Genomic DNA, 15,755 nt, shown 5'->3' on the forward strand with positions numbered 1-15,755 from the left:
GTGGGTTCACACACCTGCATAAACACTCATATGCATATGAGTACACACACACACACACACACACACACACACACACACACACACACACACACACAAAGTATGTCAGTATGTCTTCCTTCAGCCATCAAGTATTCTGAAGTAGAAGGGAATGTTATTTCTGTGACAAATCACTGTGCCTAGTAGTTGTTTCAATCCTGTAGCGCCTTTTAATGTCAAGATGTTTCCAAAAACATATTGCTACTCTCCTTGGATGGTTTTTTTTTTTTTTTTTAACGATAAGATCATTTTGCATCTGGTGGTGAAAATCAAACAGCAAAAACCCTTGCCACCATGAGTTTCCTTGTGTCTCAGACCATCTCGGTCGCCTGTGTCACACTCTCCTCTGTGACCCTGCTTGCTGCGCCTATTCCTGTAGGCATGGCGCTATGGGAACACCTTCCCTACATCTTCAGCCTCTCTGCTGAACTCACACTCACTTTCCTAACTGAACCCCAGCTCTCTCTAAGGACCAACATTTCTCAGAAACAATCTCGACAGAACGTTCTTCACTTTCCTGTGGCCATGGGCCATTCGAGTAGCGGCAGCTTTGAGTTCTCTTAGTTCTGCTTTGCCTGTCAAACCTCCTGACTGTAAACAGTGGTCATCACTCATATATCTGATCGCTCTACTGGCTTCCCTTCTTATTGCCAATGACCACTCACCTCCAGCCCTCCCTCTGCATTCATCTGTAGACTTGAAGTAACTTCCTTTCAACCATGTTCACTTTCAAGCATCATCTCTAACAGGTTCTATGGGAACGATCCATCCAACACATGGTCTCCAGGGCCTCTCAGGCTGCCTCAGCCCCAACTCGTTTCCTCCACTCAACTCAGCATCAGTACCATGGAAATAGTGCCTACAGACAGGGTTCAGTTTAGCTATTTCATAACGAAAACTTGTCATGCATCTTATATCCTAGATACTGTTGGGTGATAATTCTCCATTCAACAACATCTATTGAATACTTAATGCATGCAGGCACTGTGCTGACCACTTCACATTAGCAAAGAACCATCCCTGTTGCCACAGAGCTTACATTCTAGCATGCAGGACTAAAAACAGGGAAATAAGTAGTCGATATAGTATGGAGGTGGTGATGATTTTGATAAGAAAAATAAAACATGGTGGTGACTGGGACACATTGGGAGAAGTGAGGCAGTAAATAGTTAATACAGTAACACCTGGGCACTCACTGTGTGTAAAGCACTTCTGGGTTCTCATTTCAATGATACAAGTCACTGCTGAAGAAAATGAGATCTGAGTAACAGCTTTCCAGAGCCTCATAGCCAGGCAGAGCAGGGCTTGAAACCCTTATGGAAGACACCCTGCCGCATCCCTCAGCCCACCCTCCACACAGTCCCATCTTCAGGGCAGAGTTTTCTCTCACCCCCAGCCCTCCAACATGGTCATTCCCAGAGACACTGTGTCTGGGTCTCACTGAAAGCTCCTCTCCCAGCCTTCCCGCTCTGACTCCACCCACCAGCCCAGTCACCCATCCAGGTTCTTTTCTAGATCCTGATTAGATCTCAGAGGGTAAACATGATTCTGGAAGGACCTTGGTCATCTCTGGAATAAAAGACTTTCTTTTCTCTCTGGACTAGTGTTGACTCTGTGACAAGGCATTCTAAATGTCTGACCAATCATTGTATGCAGGCTTTTTAAATGACCCTAATTGATCACTGGTAAGTCATGATCATATGTAGAAAACACTCCCCCTCCCCTCCCCCTCTCTTTCTAGGGATTGAACCTATAGCTTCACACCCTCTAGGCGAGTGCTCTGTCACTGAGCTATACCCCAACCTCACTCACTTTTATTTACCCTGATTTGTAATAAAAAAAAAAAAAAAAAAAACTGAGTTTGGAAAGGCTAATTAACTCACTTGGAAGTCATTAAACAAAAGGAAAATTGAAAGGTGTGGACAGTTTTCTGGGAAGCAATTGCCTTGCTAAATTCCTAGTGTTCTTTAGGTGGGAGGGGCCCTCTGATTGTACCACTTAATTCAGGTCCTTTTCTATCAATAACACATTAAGATTAATGAGTACTTACTCTGAAAAACTCACAGGATCAAGCTATCAGGATGGCGAAACAAAGTAGGAACATAAAAAGCAGCAATTCAAGTCAGTCTTCATTTAAAATAAAAGCGTAATCCTTGCCCTTCTGAGATTGTGTGTGTTGACTGTGGTGTGCATATGAATGGCACAATCCTCTCAGTTAATAACGGAAGCTCACAAAGCATTTGCTTCTTTGTTTTAACATACTAAATCTGTTTAAAAGATTAAAGTGCAATTGAAATCTGCAAATGCGCTACCAGGGAAATTCGAGGAGGAATTAGTTCCCATTTTCTCTTCACTAGTTGCCTGGCTCTGGAAAGCCCTCAGAGTGAGTGTGTGGATGTCCACTTGGTTTCAGGTCTTTGAAGACATTGCCCTACCTCATTCATGTTTACTGTAACACAGACATGCTGCAGACAAGATGAATGGTCAGCAGAGTGTGTCCTAGTCATCTTATTTGAACAAGATGTCTCGGCCAAATGTGTGTGAGGGCTCCTAGGCAGGACATGAGTGCCCAAAACTCAGGTCAGAATCTATCTGATTAAATAGTTATGGAAAAGCTTAGTGATTGGTAGCTTCTGTACCAGGCAGGGCATAATAGTGAATTATTTATTATCATTATCATCATCATCATCATCATCATCATCTCCATCATCTCCAGGTACTATTTACTGTCTTTGCCAGTAATGGGGCTGCAAGATTTCATGGATTACCTCCTATCACGGTTCACTTCTGAGCTAGCACTCCAATACCACAGCTCAGGTTGATCACGCCACCATCTATAGTAGTACTCCTACTAGTCACATCTCCAACAGTGATCAGAGGTGCAGGAATTTGGGTAACTTCTTCAAGATAACACCAAGTCAGGAATTAAATCCTTTCATAGAGAATTATTGGGAAGTCATAACAGTGATGTTTCCAATCACTACAGTTGTCTGTTGTGCCCCGCAAGACCTCCCAATCTTGAGGACTTGATGTCCCTCAGTCTTTGTCTTATAAACTTCAAAATGCAAAGAATGACAGTCAGGATAATGAGGAAAATTAAATAAAACCAGCTCTCTTTTGTTTATTAAAGTACTACTATTACCTGGAAAAAATTATTAATTATTCAGACTTTGAGATTACATTCAAACTGGAGAAGTGACCAAATTCTGGTATCTTTCTTCTCTCTAATGTGATCTGTTAGCTCTTTGGTGGTAACTAAGCCAGGATCTTCTTGGGTCTCCATCAGATTCAGTCCCATGGTCTATTTTCCTCCTTTTAGGACCATGATGGTCCCAAGTACAGGTCCCTGAACTGTGTCAGGCTCAAAAGAAACTGAGCACAATTCTGCAGATTGAAAATATGCCAAAAGCAAAGGAAGCCTTCTACTTTTGAAGACTGAAACTTTTATCCCTCCGAAAGTAGATGAACCTTGAGTGTGCATTGTACTTGCCTGGGTACAGAAGTAAACTGTAGAACTGGAAGATTACAAAGCCATCAGCCCTAGAAGGATTACTTCATGGAGACAACTCTGAAACCTGAAGCTTGAGTTAAACACTTCCCTAGGACAGGAAGAAGGAAGCAGCCCGTGATTAACTGATCAAAAAAGCTAAAGATTCACTAACTTGTTCCTTCCCTCTGTGGGTCCAACTCTTCCATGGCTCCTCTTGGATATAACTCCCTGTGTTGGAATTAATGACGATCAAGCAAAACGGTGTCTGCCTTCTAGAAACGAACAAACAGTAATTCTCATAAGGCATGCTGTAGCGTATGCATGGGAATGTTGTAAAACTCTGAAACATCACAGGGGCACAGGGGTTAGCTGAGAAGAATCTGGGATGTCATCTTGGAGGAAAATGGACTTGCCTCAGCTGACATTAAGAACCAGAATTCAGGAAGCTAAGTGTTCTAGTTTGAAAGAGTAACTTGAGCGAAAGTGGGATGAGGAATACCTTGCGTGTACTCAGCGATGATAAACCCGGGGCAAGTGAGGAATGTTTGAGGAGACTGGCCAAGTAACTCAAGACCGTATTCTAAAGTGCATCGCGTGCTTGGAGGAGGAATTTGAAACGCAATCCCTGTGCATGGTGAATTGTAAGGACTTTTTGAGGGAGGGGTGGTCTGAGCATCTTTGATATTTAGACTTAGAATCAGGGAGAAGTTAGGTAGACAGTCCAGAAAACAGGAATGGACCAACTTGACACTACTGTCAAGTCTCAAAAACACCATTTAAGCAGCAACATTCTGTACCTAATAGGATGGGGCAAAGGAGGGAAGGCTGACTCACCTTCAAACATAAGAAGCCATCTAAGGAGCCGTTGACAGCCACACCCCCAGCCCTGTATGGTCTCCTTTCATTTGTTCTCAGAAGCTAAGCAGGGTCCCGCCTGTTTGGTATTTGGTTGGGAGACCCAGGGAGAAGTCTGTTGTTAATCAGGAGGAAGAAATCTCCAATGGTGATGTAATCAGGAAGAAGGACTGAGGTTCCTGTGCCACATCTATTGAGATTAAGTCAAAGAGGAAATAGACTGTAAAACTGGAGGCAAGCCGGGCAGTAATGGCACATACCTTTCTTTAATCCCAGCACTCAGGAGGCAGAAGCAGGCGGATCTCTGTGAGTTAGAGGCTAGCCTGGTCTACGGAGTGAGTTCCAGGACAGACTCCAAAGCTACACAGAGAAATGCTGTCTCGAAAGCCCTACCCCAAGAAAAATCCTGGTGCAGTCTGCTGAGAGTGAAGGGCCCTGCATCCAGAGACAGGAAGGTTTAACCTTGGGGTCTGCCTGCACTCAGCAGCCACAAGAAAAGTTGCTCTATTGCGGGTTTGTTTGTTTGTTTGTTTTTTAAGAAAAATTTTTATTCATTTTGCATACCAAAGATCCTCCTCTTCCCTCCTCTCCCCCCCCCCAGCATCCTCCTAACCCACCCCTCTGTTTCCTCCTACAAGAAGTTAAGGCCTCCCATGATGGGGAAACCTACAGAGACAACCAAACCAAACTAGTGGGAACTCATGAAATTTAGATCAATGGCTGTCGAGCCTGCATGGGACTGGACTAGGCCCTCTACATAGCGTTTTTGTTTTAATCAGTGATTAATTGTGAATGGGCCATTCAATGGCTATGTCTTTGTAGAAACTGTCAAATGGCCTAGATGCCTTGCTGTCTTCTCTGCTGTTTGCTCATGCCTGTGACATTCTAAGTGCAACAACCTGAACCACTGGAAAGAAAAAACTGCAGAAGATAAACACCAGCTTCTCCATGGCTGCAAACACAAGTTAACATGGACATTGTGGGCTGTTTCTTTCTCTTCCTACCTGCTGTCCATCGATGCCTTCAGCACTCTCTTGAGTGTGTATCCTTTTCTGTTATATCATACTACCTACTTCTGCCTTTTCTCCCTTCTGACTCTCACCCATGGAAACTCCCAGATTTGTGTGTGACCAAAGGAATGTTTGTATTTGTTTGCCCACATGAAATAAAAATGAAATTTTGATTCGCAGAAACTTGTAAAAATAATTGAGTATTAAATTTGTGTTTCTTTCTTTATTGTAAAGAGTTATTTTTATATGATACTCATTTTTCTTTTCCATATAGCAGGAACTCTTGAGCAAAAAAAAAAAAGTTAAGTTCACTATCTACCTCATAATAATCTTAGGAATATATAAACCATATTGAAGGAAATGGCTGTTCAAATAGGTTGTCAATGTTGCAGGGTTTGACTAACATACTCCTTAAGATAGATTCAGATGTAAATGCTTCTAGCTAGTTCACAATTGTATCTGTGGAAGGAGGCAGGAGTCTCTCCTATGTTTTGTGTAGGTTCTCAAAGTTAATTATAATGGATGTGTATGTGCTAAGATTTCTCATGTTTTATAACTGTAATAGGGATCTGGTAGGGAAAAACAATGATCAAATGGGTAGCACTTGGCTTTTGTACTTTGCGTTTGTTATCAGCATGACGACAACGGTGCTCATTCAGTCGATGATTATTTGCTGAGCGCCTGAGATGTGCCCAGGAACGTAAAAGCTAGTGGGACACAGCAGTCAGTAAGAAACGCATGTCCCTGCCTTCGTGATGCACAGGAGTCGAACATCAAGTGGAGGACGGTGGCACTGACATGGGAAGAATATTGTTACTAAGGAGATAGAGTGTTTCGGAGGCCTCCACCCATGTCCCAGCCTGTCTCCTCCACTAACCTAAGAGGGCAGTGGAGGGAGAGGAGTGATTGAAATCTAGGTAATCATCACTGAATACTATTAATTGTTGCTGTATTAGCATTTTGATAGTCATATGCCATATGTGAGTGTTACTGTAACTGGAAGGTGGCTTTATCCTAGATATTAGAAAGGAAAACCCCATTCATTTATATCAGTGTACTCAGTAATACATATTTACATATGCACATATACAATTACATATGTAAGGAAGAAGTGGAATAGATGTGTTTCATATCTGAAAGGGGTGTGTGTGTGTGTGCGTGTGCGTGTGCGTGTGCGCGTGCGCGTGCGCGTGCGCGTGCGTGTGGTGTGCGTGTGTGTGTGTGTGTGTGTGTGTGTGTGTGTGTGTGTTCTGTTTAGGCTCTGTAACAACCCTTCAGGGTTAGAGCTACCGCCTCAGCATGTGTTATAACCTAAGTCTCGCATTCCTTCTCTGGAAACTAAATAATAATGGCACCTTTCTTATGACACTGTAGCAGGATGAAAGCCCAGCCATGGGTTCACTGTGAATGCAAAACATTCACTAAATATCGGTTTTTACTAACATTGTCCAATCTCACATGTCCCTGGCTTGTGACAGGGCTGTCTCTGTGTCAACCTTGCTTGCTCTCAAGAAGTTTCTAGCACTTCAGTCTTCTACATAAACCATCCCACAATATGATCTGCTATGAGTTGCTACCTGGCTTCCCTTCCCATGGACAACAGCATGTTTTTTTTTTTCTTTCTTGTACATAATGTCACCTCCCTCTGCATCTACCTCCACCAGAACCAGTCCCTAAAGCTGACTTGAGACTTATAGTCTAGCTGGTGGTGTACTCCTGTGTTAAAGCTACTGGGAGACATGCAAGAAAACTGCTTGAATCTTGTTCATTTGTAAATCATGGCTTTTAGCAGATTTGACAAGTAATTACAAACCTCCCCAAAAGAAAATGGAAGGTAAGAAATCTGAGGAAACCACTTCACTGTTCTATGGACCTGAGCCTGCTTCAGACAATGGCTGGCCGATAATAGCTTTTATTTTTGCCCTGAGTCTTTTAGGAAGGACCAGCATAGTTTTAGGTTGCATATTTCCATAATCAAATCGTCTTTTAAAGGCTGGGGTTATGCTTTAGCAGTTGACTGTATGTAGGAGGCACAGCGCTACAAAAGAAAAAGGGAGAAAACCCTTCTTTATGGACCTCTAGCTACCCCAGGAAGGAGAAATGATATAAATAAAAAATGGAGAAGGTTTACCAGTGACACAAAGAGATGTAGATACTCAGGAGAAGCTCCCCTTTCAAAGCCTTTCATGTATCTGGGTTTTAAACATATTTAATTAGCGTTACCTCCAAACCAACCTCAGAGTGTTGGATATGAAAGGTCCTTACACAGAGTAAAGTAAAGCACAAATGTAATTATTCCTTATAATAATTATTAACACAGACATTCTAAAATGCGGGAAGGACAATAAAACCACCAGGCATGTACTAACAATTGTGCATTCATCGCTTCATTGCATCCAGGATTTCTTTGGCATCCTCAGCATAAGGCCTTCTAAGTCATCACTGTTAGGATTTCATCAGTGATTTTGCCACCATGCAGGTGGCAGTCATTTCTGCATAGATTGTCAGCAGATGGGGCACGGGGTGGAATTGTTTTACTCTTCTGCCCTTCTGCATAGGAGTCACCAGGACACGGGAAACACAGAAGGAGAGGGGCTGCTATTCTTGTCGGCAGGCAGTAGTGACACAGGTACCATATGTCCTCACAGTTAACGTTTCTTCGTCTGATGTTCAGCATGATGATGACAAGCTTCTGTTTCCCCTAAGTGCTGAGGGAGAAGCTTGAAAAAATGCCACTGATAACACACAAAGGTTACTCTGGGGAAGTCTGGCAGGGAGCAGGGCAGGGGTCATCTTGGAAGGATGCTCTGGTGAAGCTGGGTTGTTGTTGAGAGGCCAGGAAGAAAAGCTGTTAGTAGTGATGCCTCCCATCCATAGCCTTTGCTTTTTCTGAACTAACTCACAGCTTATCGCCAAGGAAGCTGGCCGTTCAGATAGTAGACTTTCAGGAAGTCCGTCAGTTCCAGGCAGCTTTCTTCCTTTGTTTCCCTTCGCGTGTGTCACCCCAATGGGAAAACACCTTTCAACAGAGCTCAAAATTGCCAGCATCCATTTTTGAACTGTAAGGAACCATGCAAGAAATAAAAATTAGAAATGTAGAAACCTCTGTAAAATTCCCAAATTATTCTCATTGTGTTTATACTATTTCTTATGAACTTTATTAAAAAAAAAAAAAAAAAAAAAAAAAACTAGGAGAAGCAAACACATGAGAAAAGTAAAATAATCTGTACTCTCTTAACCAAAGTCAACATTATCATTTTGCTATAGTTCAGTTCTGTTACTTCCCATGTGACTATGACTCTGTGCATCCATGGCTTGCTCACGTTATCAAATACTACATAACTCTGTGCCCTCTTCTTCTAATATATCCTCTGGGCCATTACAAAGCACTTGAAAATAGGTCACAATTTGCTTTCTTGATTCAAACACTTTACTTGTAAAAATTAAAAGATATCAAAAAGCACAAACTAAAAATTTTACCCAAAATCACACTTTTCAGAGATTGATACAGATAACATTTTTAAAATTTTGTTGAAAACCCTTGAAGAAACACCTCTCTGTGCACACACACACACACATACACACACACACACACACACACACACACACACACACACACACACACACACGAGTGCTGCATTTGCTTGATCCCACAAAGCCATCTAATGGAATACGCTCCACTGGTTTAACAGATTTTGAGATGCAAAATAAGCTTAAATATAGACAAGGATTTGTTTGCTAGCCGACGATGGCAGACAATAGCCAAGCCACTGCCTTCCACATACCCATCAGAAGTCAAATCTAAGCTTCCGAGGTTTGAAGCATGACTGGCATCAACAATTTGTTAGTAACAGTAATATGGTTTTGTTAAACATTTATAATCTTGACTTTGTACAGGTTTTTTTTTTTTTGCATTGATCGCTCAATTTTACTATATGTAAAAACTCCAGGATTTTGTCTGCACTTATTTTTCCAAGTTTATTTCTAAGTTTCTGCAAAGCAAACAGCTTCCCTGAAAACCAGCCAGAAGTTTTTGAAAGTTAGTGTTTTAATACCTGAGTATTATTCCATAATGTGTATCAATCAGCCTATTTATCCTAGCTTTCAAAATTATGGGATTTAAATCCCAAAGAAGGTTCATAGCCACACCTATGAGCCAGTCTTCTGCATAAATTAATTTTTCACACTCTTACTACATCAAAGAACATTTTTTTTTCTTTTCCAAGCATTGTTGAGGGAAATAATGTTCTAATGTTATAAAATTCAGTCAGACACATGAAGGGAAGTTGATTTTAGTAACTCAGCTGAAGAGACTGGGAGGAGCTGGTGACTTCCACGTGTGGTTACGTCCCCAGTTACAGCAAAGACTGGGGACAGGTGTTCTGTGGGAAGGTCCCGCTTTTCTTTTGGTATCAGTTACATGATGTGTCTTGTCAAAATGTTTCCAGTGGTATGTTTTTGATACTGAGGGAAATATTACTTAGATTTCAACCAAGTTGGATACACAATAGCTCTGTAAACCTCACAGAAGTCTCTAAACTGACTACATCTAGTGACTACATCCATGTATGCATACGTATAAATCTAACCCTTTTCCCCACAAATGATAACACTTCCTTACAAAAAAAGAATATACCCAGTATTCTGTTTTAATTTAAAAGAGTAAACACAAAGTAACTAGGCCAGATCTACCACCATATTTTAGGAGAAAATACAACTCACATCAGAACACAGATATGGGTCCTCCTATGAAGACCTAGGTGTGGCTTCCACTGTGGTGGTCTTAAACCACTTCTGAATGGAGGCAAGAAATGTCATTAAATAGCTTAATGAAATTCTTGATTTTTAACTTTCCTTCGATATTTGATTTTTAAAAACTATCACATTTTATGACAGAGTTTAAGTTAGCTTTTTATTTAAAATGGAGCATTAAGTCTGGTTTGTGAAGCACGTCCCTTTCCCAGGCTTGGCTTATTCCATAGCATCTTCCGAGTTTGCATCTGCTACTTATCCCTCACCCCTCAGGACTTAGCCCAGAGCAGGCCTGCTCATTGCATGTTATGAAGAAGCCCATGAGTGGTCCTCTTGTGGGACTCCTAACAGCGGGGATGGGCTGACTCAGACTCTTTAACTGGCCTTTGGGACCCCACTCCTCACACTGGGTCACCTTGCCCAGCCTTAATACATGGGGAGGTGCTTAGTCTTACTGCAACTGATATGCCGTGCTTTGTTGATACTCATGAGAGACCTGTCCTTTCATGGGTGGAGATGGAGGAGGAGGGGACTGGAAGGGAAATGTGAGTGGTAGGGAGTGATAGGGGAGGATTTGGGAGGGGAAGATGGGGGGAGGCTGTGGCTGGGATATAAAATAAAAAGGTAAATTTTAAAAAGGGGGGGCAAAAAGAGTAAAAATCCCATGAATCTTCCAAGTCCCCCCTACACACACACACACACACACACACACACACACACACACCCTGTCATTCTCTTGGTGTCTTTCTTCCATTCTGGAGAAACCGTGAAATAATCTAACTGAACAAATTCTGATGTCATCCCCCTGCTGTGTCTCCAGTAATATACATAACCACGTTAATGGTTCCATGGTCTATAATGTACTGTCCTTTATTAATGTCTGTTTAGGTTGCTGCCTATATGCAGCATTGTGCACTCAGTGGCTTTAAATCTCATGTACGTGTCTTCTCCGGATAGGCACTGAGTCTTTCTGCTTCTTCCCTATGCTGGACCATTCCCTGCTTTCTCCTAGCTAGGTATAAAGGTCATTTGCCTCCAACCTAAAGCAGGCCTGCTAAAATGACTAGTTATTATTATTCTTTCCCCTGGTACCCAGGAACTGCTACTAACTGGTCACAGCTGGACCTTCTAGGGATACCACAGATGTACAATCAGAGGCTACATCCAACGCCTTCCTAATCTGATTTAAGTGCTCATGGTATGATTGAAGACATCCAGGCAGGTCTGCCTCCCAGCTCTGCCCTTTTTCCTTGCTGGATTTCTATCCTGTTACCACATGATGTAGAATCTGTTTTATCACCTATAAAATAATGGTAATTACCCTACAAATATGTTGTCAGGATTAAGAGTAGATCATTAGCTGGCAATATAGTTCAAGAGTAGAGGGCCATCCTAACATACCAGAGGCTCTGGTTCTGATCCCCTGTACTACCTATAGTAGATTGGGGACCATGGCATACAGACCTGGAATCACAGACACTCCAGAGGTGGAATCTCGAAGGATGATTAATCCAAATTTATCCTCCACATCAGCCACCTTGAGGCCCACCTAGGGCTAAATTTTACCCCATCTCAAAGAGTCAGTCACTATACTAAGACTGTTTACCCCTTGAAAACATATAAAAAGCATAAATTTATGTTGGCATTTGGAATTAGAAGTTATTGAAAAGCAGACATAAGAGCTACCATAACAAATATTGCACCTACCTTGTGAGCTAACAGCAATATAATGATTGCAGTATTAAATGCTTCTGTAATTCCATGCATTGTCCCATCACAGTTCTAGTTACTATTACATTCCCTTCTACTATAGATTCCACAAGGGAAGGGCCATGCCTCATGTGTTCCTGTGTATCTTTCAGCCCCTAGCACAATGCCTAACAATTTCAGATATTCACACTTGAATGAAAGGTCTCGATTATTCAAATTATCTGTCTGTTCATTTTAATAAAACAAGCATGCACTCAAACAACGTTTATAGCCTATTGTGATACAAATACCACATCAAGCAACTTAAACCAAGACACTAGGCATCTACTGATCTATGCCAAGTTAAACATGTATTTATAGAAAAGTCAAATAAAACCAATTGAGGGATGAAAGGAATCTACAAATTCCTTTTGTACTAAAACCTCCAGACCTCCCTTTGTTTTCTCCCTCAAAATCTATTCTAATTCAAAGATTGAACCTAGAGCTCTATAATCTTAACCAGTGTTCACAATGGCCAAAACCATGGCAGCAAAAGCACAGTGCTCTTCAAGTGCGTGCCACACTAAGGACTTCAAAAGTACTGCCTCCAATGATTAGTGCGCGTTGTTAATATACTGTTTTTATTGATCCTGTTTTGAAGATGAGGAAACTGAGTCACAGAGAAATCAAATACCTTGTCCCTAGTGGAAACCCAGACTTCACACCCAGGAGCTATGACTGTGGAGCCCAGGCTTCCTCTGTTAATCTTGTAATCATTCAGCAGTTCATCTTTTAGTCAACTGAGTAATTGCAAAAGGACCACATCTGCATGCTCCTACTGAAGTCATTAGTGCTTAGTGTTTCATTTATCTGTGTCTTATATTTACATATTTGTGTTCCCACCTCTATCTTGTGCACAGAGAATCTCTGTATGTGTGACAGGGACACTCAACCCTCCAGGGAACGGAAACCGTTTTCAGAGCATCTGTACTCTCTTAGAAAGTTATTCTCATGGTAACAACCTCAACAATCTACAAACTACCTAATACTATAGGCTAGGAAGCTGAAGGTGCACTGTCTGCCCTTCCCCCAAGAGAAGTACAGTTAGCTGACTTCTCTATGGTCACAACACTGTTTTCTTGCAGATTTTTGGTCCTAAAAAATCTGATCCCTTGAATCATATAACAATAGCATTTCAGATATTTTTTAAAGTTTTAAAGCTCCTCTTCACCCTCTCAGGCCATGCTTTGACTCTCTTCGCTACTGTTAGCGTTATCTCACTTTTGGTCGGTAGTCTTTCTAAACAAAGACCCTGGGGTTTTATGAGGGACACAGAAGCATTCACTTATGACCAACCACACTGAGCATAACCTCCATGTGACGTATCTTGGCACTCTTCACGATTAAAAATGAACTTCATTTAGTTTGGTTATACAACTCTGTAAGAATAATTCTTTTTTATCTTCTAGAAATAGTGCAAAGGAAATTATATAATTATAATTATATAATAAAAAGATATATAATATAAATAATTATATTTATATAATAGTGCAAAGGAAATTAATATACAGATAAATTTAGATTACCACCTAAAAATGACCTAATGTTTGGGAAAGGTTTGTAAGGTAGTAAACAGCTGTTAGAAATGATATGTGGACCAGACTGCAATGGCAAAAAATATATAAAATATAAAGTAAAATACAAAATGCTCTATAAATAGCAAAATACAAGCCTATGAAAGAATAGAACTGTAAATCGTAGATCTTTTAAGGTAAAAGGGTTCTCTGTAGGTATTTATCTTATGTGTTTCTGCTTTCAAGGCTTTATTGATCAAATCCACAGGGATGATTACAGCATCCAAGCTGTGGCCACAGCAAGGGTAGAAAACTGTAGGGGACAGTGAGAGGAGTCAGGCGACAGAGGGGAGAGCTAAACCAGAGCCTTTCGTCTTCTCATTCTCGAGTTTGGTCCAAGTTCTCAAGTGTTCGGTGCTCCCTCATGAGCTATACCACAAAGCACGCACTAAACAAAAGATGGTGAAGCCATTATTTCCAACAATATGCATCGATATAGCCCAAACTGCCTGAGATCTTCAGAACCCAACCACAGAAAGCTAAACAACTAAATCCCTCAGTTGGTTTTATTTTTAGACATATTTATCTGTTGAGCTAGGTTTTTTCCAAAATCACAATTGTTTGACTAATTAATTTCAATGTATTGTTTTGTTTCAAATTTTGAGACAGACATAGTATATATCCAGGCTGCCCACAACTTGCCATCCTCTTGTTTGAGCCTCCTAGATGCTAATATTATAGATATGCACCATCACGTCTAGATTGTTTGGCAATGTTTTGATCTTAATATAAATAATTTCATATTTACTTTTGCCATTTTTGTTCTCAGCAGTTCCAGCTCAGTATCCCAAAATTTTAAAACCTTCTTGAGCCTGTCTCATTCAGATTACTTCCATATTGTCTTAATTGCAATAATCATCATAAAATAGCTAATTTGATGCTGTTACAAACCGAGCAGTATTCTAAATGCTATATTTTTTTTAATCCTCAGAATGGGCCTATCAAATGGTTATAATTGTATCATTACTGCCAAAAGTAGTTTAGACAAGTATCAGAGGAAGAAGCAATCCCAGGCTGGATGCCAGCTCCCATTCACCTAGTGCCAACCTCCATTCTCCCAGCCACCACCCAGTGTCATCGCTGAATGTCTGTTCTAATCTCTGCACTGCTAACACCTTCATCATCATCACTACCACCCCTAATAATTCTGATAATAAAAGCCTAGTCTGTAGACAGAGCTCTGGACCACTCAGTAGAGAGTTCTTCCTCAGCAAGCATTAACCACTGACTCATGCTCCTGCATAGTATGTCTGACGTAATTGTCAGTTCACTTTGAAAGACCATTAGCTACCTAAATCACATCACTTTATTCACAAAAATATCATGTCTATTAAAATGTTTTGTAGTTTTCAAAAATAAAGTACCCATAATATTCTCTTTATCTGCTAACATCTGCATTTCTCATCAATTTTATTTTCTTTTTAAGGCATGTCCTTGGGCTGGAGAGAGAGCTCAGTGGGCAAAGTGCTTGGCTACATATGCTTATGAACCTGAGTTTGGTCCTCTGTGCCCAGGTAAAAGCCAGGCATGGCTCTGTATACCTCTGTAACTCCAGCACAGATGGTGGAGGCAGGTGGACCCCAGGGGCTTGGTGCCAGATGATTTAGTTGAAACAGTGAGCTCCAGGTTCAGTGAAGAAACCTTGTCTCAGAAAATGAGGTAGAAAAGTGACTGAAGAAAACATGCTGATGTTAACCTCTGGTCTCCACAGGCACAGACAAGACAAGTACAGAGAGAGAGGAGAGAGAGAGAGAGAGAGAGAGAGAGAGAGAGAGAGAGAGAGAGAGAGAGAGAGAGGAGAGAGAGAGAGATATCACATACATGTTTAAGACAAGTTTCCTCCTACACGTTATTGTCTCCCTCATAAAATTATGCACTACACTATAGCTAACATGATCTAAATGTGGAACCCCCTATATCAGATAGCTCAGGAGTCTCTCATTTTCTAAGGAACTATTCTAAATCTCAGTTCCAGGAACCCCCAAAAACCTCAAGCCATCGATACTTCTACTTCAGATTATATAAATATTGTATACATGTGCATTTTGCTCTGAGATATATCCAGGGATTTTCATATAGAGTCTCAAAAGAATTATTTTAGTGTCTGTTTTCATATAGAAAGTTTTCTAAAGTATTTGTGTAAAACGCTTCATCACTTAATTCCCAGTCATCCATTCAGTTTTGTTTTATTTTTTTCTCTCATGCCAACTTTTTAAAGCATTTGTTTAATTACTCTATTAGGTTGTAGGTTTGTTGTTGTTGTTGTTTTTTGTTTTGTTTTGTTTTGTT

The 15,755-nt window shown here is 40.9% G+C and overlaps 1 protein-coding gene across 28 annotated transcripts in view; it reads left to right on the top strand.

Moving 5' to 3' along the window:
• The window catches only part of Sgip1 (SH3GL interacting endocytic adaptor 1), a 193,617-nt gene that overhangs the window by 160,109 nt on the left and 17,753 nt on the right, over positions 1–15,755 (top strand). The gene's annotated exons all lie outside the window — the stretch shown is intronic.

This window comes from Peromyscus leucopus, chromosome 2, assembly GCF_004664715.2.
Source record: "Peromyscus leucopus breed LL Stock chromosome 2, UCI_PerLeu_2.1, whole genome shotgun sequence".
NCBI lineage: Eukaryota > Metazoa > Chordata > Mammalia > Rodentia > Cricetidae > Peromyscus > Peromyscus leucopus.